The 4,044-nt window shown below is 43.5% G+C and overlaps 1 long non-coding RNA gene across 1 annotated transcript; it reads right to left on the bottom strand.

The window, feature by feature from the left end:
• Nucleotides 1–528: 528 nt before the first annotated feature.
• On the bottom strand, nt 529–2,240 carry LOC144580646 (uncharacterized). The gene is made up of 2 exons (XR_013530581.1): nt 2,045–2,240; nt 529–911 (listed from the first exon to the last, which is right to left on the bottom strand). It is a non-coding gene; the product is annotated as an uncharacterized LOC144580646 (long non-coding RNA).
• Nucleotides 2,241–4,044: the final 1,804 nt, after the last annotated feature.

The raw sequence follows: 4,044 nt of genomic DNA, 5'->3' as shown, positions 1-4,044 counted from the left end.
AAGCAAGCTCTAAGAAGAAAGATAAAGACAAAACCAAACAAAAATGAACCCAGAAGAAACAGAGACAACTCAGCAAACGTTTCAACAAGTAAACACATTTTTTTTAAAACTATAGCCTTTTCAAAAATAGCAGAGGTAAGTCCATGAAACAAGAACAGGAGGATATCAAAATGGATCAGTCAGAGAAAAAAATTCTCGAAAATTAAAATAGAATAACTTAATTTTAAAAAACCTTTTCAATCATGGTGTTGGAAAATACAATTCAGGAAATCTAGAAACATATCATCTAGAAATGTGGAAGTAAATTCTAGGAAAAAAATTTAAATTAAATAGTTGAAATGTGTTATTTCAAGGGTGTGAAAGTAAGATTCCAGAAGAAGCTGAGCAGAGAACTGTGTTTATTTGTTAGAATCCATCCACTTACTATTTGATTTTCAAATGATAGAATGCATTTTGATCAAAATAAAAGTTGCATTTTGAAAAGTGTTGACAGTATTCGCTAAGATTTTAGAAATGTACGGCAAAACATTTTAATACACCCTGAGTGTTGCGTACATTTATTGTATATGCTTCAATATACAATATAAATATAAATAAGTGACTTTGAATATTAAAATTCTTAATTTGATCCAGACTCTTGGGGGCGTGGCACAAAATTCAGTGCATTTTCCTGAAAGACAAGATGTGGTCTAATTGAGTTGGCCCGTGGGTCATGGGTGAGGGGTAGCTGGTATCTGCTGTGTCCCCAGGATTGCATGCCCTTGGACAATTGTCAGAAAGCTTTTCAGGACTTGAAGTTTTTATTTTCCTAATGACCTTTTCAAATTCCTGCATTGCTCTTACTAGGGCTATGTAAAAGTCTGTCCGGCCGGGTCTTTCCCCACAGACCTCCTTTCAGAGGCAGAACGATTCTACAGCAAAAATATTTTACACCACAAATTAAGCAAGTGGCCTGGGGAGTCTCTGAGTCCCAGTTAATATTGGGATAAAAGAATACCATTTGGATTTCTTCAGCTTGGATCAGAAAATAGAGGGAAGGTGGGAGGAGCCGCCCCCCCCCCCCCCGCCCCCTCAACACACACAGAGAAGGAAAAGAACAGAATGATTTAGGGTCATTGCTGTCCATCTCTACTCCCATTCCTCCTCTCTGGTGAAATAAGAGGCTTGGATGAATTGGCGTCTCGGTTGTCTTGCAGCCTAGGATTCTACACCAACTGGCAGGACAATTGGCTGGTCTGAGACTCACATCTCAGCCTTTGGGCACGTGGAAATCTACTCCCCGACGTTGCAGGAGGCAGGAGGCGGCCTAGGAAACAGCCTGTCCTTTCCAAAAGAGGCCAGAGGATATGTTCTGGCAATGCTTTCAAAGCCTCTAAACCTACCCTGCACTGTCTGCATTTCCTCACGTGTCAGAAAAGTCCTTTTAGAAACATTAATTCATGGCAGTCTCTTTCCCCACTCTGCACACACCTAACGTGTTAGATGATGTTAACAAGTGCTGGCAAAGACACTCCACGCTACAAAATTCAGTGATGATAATAGTAGAAAGGCTGGGCACAGTGGCTCAAGCCTGTAATCTCAGTACTTTGGGAGGCGGAGGTGGGAGGATTGCTTGAGCCCAGGAATTTCAGACCAGCTTGGGCAACATAGTAAGACCTTGTCTCTATCAAAAAATGAAAAATTAGCTGGGTATGGTGGTGCATGTCTGTGGTCCCAGCTTCTCCAGAGGCTGAGGTGGGAAAATCACTTGAGCCCAGGAGTTCGAGGCTGCAGTGAGTCATTATTGCACCCCTGCACTGCAGCCTGGGTGACAGAATGAGACTCTGTCTCCAAAAATATTGACAACAATAATAATAATAGCAATAACAACAATAACAGGAGCTAATTCTTTCTGAACACTTAGAATGTGCCCACCTTTATCCTAAGTGATGCGAGCTAAGCTGCTCTGTGCCCCAGTCATTCTGGGTCAAACTCATATTTCACTTTATAAAAGAGTCAGAACGGCTTTTTAGTGAGTAACACACCAAGTGGCTGAGGAACTTGCCTCTATTACAGACGTTTGTATCTACACAGCCAGATTTCCATGAAGATAAAACACTGGCTTCTCTTTCCACTCCCACAATGCCACGGGAAAGGAGCTCCTAAAGCCTAATGTGAAATTATCAAGGGGATCACCCTCCTGCAGGAAGACTGAGCACTCAGGCTTGTTTCTGGCTCATTTCCTGCCTGGTAGAAATTTACTGCAGTAGAATGACTTTGGTGGAACTTAACACTGCCTGAGTATTTTGCCCCACACTGTTACATTGCAAATGCCTTCTACTCAACACCACCCATGTTGCACGCTCCTTACATAGGTGGTGCCTGATGAGGGATTTGCTGAAGGGCCAACGACACAAAGTCCTCACTGCCTGGCCTTTCTGTCTCTCTGTCTGACCATTCTCCCTCTTGTATGTGATCGAAGGCAGGAAATAAGAAGGAGAAATCAAGTTCCATTAGTTAACAACTCTGATAAAAGGGCAAGGAATAAAGGATAATAATGACAGCTGGCTTGCAAGTTCTTTGTGGCTTTAAATTACCCGAGCCTCCCTTGGTTTCAGAGGCAAGTGAGTCAGGACTCCCTGTGTGGTTGGACAGGTTGTTCACTGCACGAGGGCCCTAGACCAAGGCAGTGAGCAGGGACGCACATCCAGCCTGCACCTTGCTTATCAAGACTGGTGCCCTGCATAGGATTGAGTCCTCTTAGTTCACAGGAAGCCATTGTATGGGCTAGGAACAGCTGCCCCCATTAAATCCTATTTCACAATTCAGCTTTATGGATTAGCATTTGGGGTAGAAATACTAAAACTTAAAAAGAAAGAAAGAAAGAAAAGGAAAACTGTACAGAGGTATTGCAAATGGGGAGGAGGGGCTTTGGCTGAAGTCACAAGATGAAGTCGCGATTTGATGTGATGCAGTTTTTGCTGATTGTAACCAATTTGATGGTTCACTTCAATAAGGGCATATTGAACAGAGCTCAGAAATCTTAACCCTGGAGAGAGCTAGCTCCCAAACGTTTTCTGAGTGGAGTAGCAGAGTTCGTTTTGTCCTCCTGAACTCATGTTCCAAGAAAACTTTCAAAGTCTGTGGAGACTTGTCATCCAAGTGAATTGTCCCCATCACCTTTATCCTGTCATCCAGACACGCTCCCCAGCAATTGTGGGCACTGCAAGCTGTTCCTTCCGCGGGGTTAATGGCCCATGGCGGTGTTCTGGAGATGGCAGTTTGTAATATAAAGAGGCCGAATTGTTTGTTTAACAGTGAAGTGACAAATTATTTAATTAGGACATATGCCATTTGTCTCCGCAGCTGTGATCATCGGTACTAATTGCAAAGCAGTCTTAATTTATTGTAGATATATTGCTCCATGATGCTAATGATCATTTTAAGCGGCCATTATGCCCCTGGCCCATGTTTGAAAATGAGAGCAATTCCGCCACACGGGGGAAACCACACTTCCGGTCCCGACCAGCACATGCAGCCACAACTATCTTCCAGTAAAGGGAATATTCAAAAGTGCAGTGCTCCTTGGAAATCTCCTCTTCAGGGCTTGGGCCCAGTCAATGCAGAGCACCACCTGCTTTTAAAGCCCTCGCTTGATCCCCCTTCCCCACCTGGAGGATAAATGACGGCATGGACCCTGGCTCTGGCTGCCAATTTGATTTGTCCTGGTCACCTGCCTGTCATTCACAAAGGGAAACCTTTCTTTCTCTGTACCTTTAATCGGATATGCTTCATAGGCCCACAAATGGGGAGGTCAAGGCAAGGTGCCCACCTCAAGACAAATCCTGGAGCCCAACCAGCTGTTACCAGCTTCTTAGCAATCAAAAGTAGCAATCCAATATTCCCGTGAATAGGAGCCCTTGATTAGCAAGGATGTGGCTTTCTCCCCAAATCTTCCATTAAACATTATACTTGCCTCTAGTAAAAGCAAGGGGTGCTGAACTGGGGAGTTTTATTTCAATTTATTATTATTATTTTAGAGACAGGAGTCTCACTCTGTCACCC

Source organism: Callithrix jacchus, chromosome 21 (assembly GCF_049354715.1).
Source record: "Callithrix jacchus isolate 240 chromosome 21, calJac240_pri, whole genome shotgun sequence".
Classification (NCBI taxonomy): domain Eukaryota; kingdom Metazoa; phylum Chordata; class Mammalia; order Primates; family Cebidae; genus Callithrix; species Callithrix jacchus.
The sequence above is the reverse complement of the archived record's forward strand: the minus strand, read 5'-3'. Positions and strand labels throughout refer to the sequence as shown.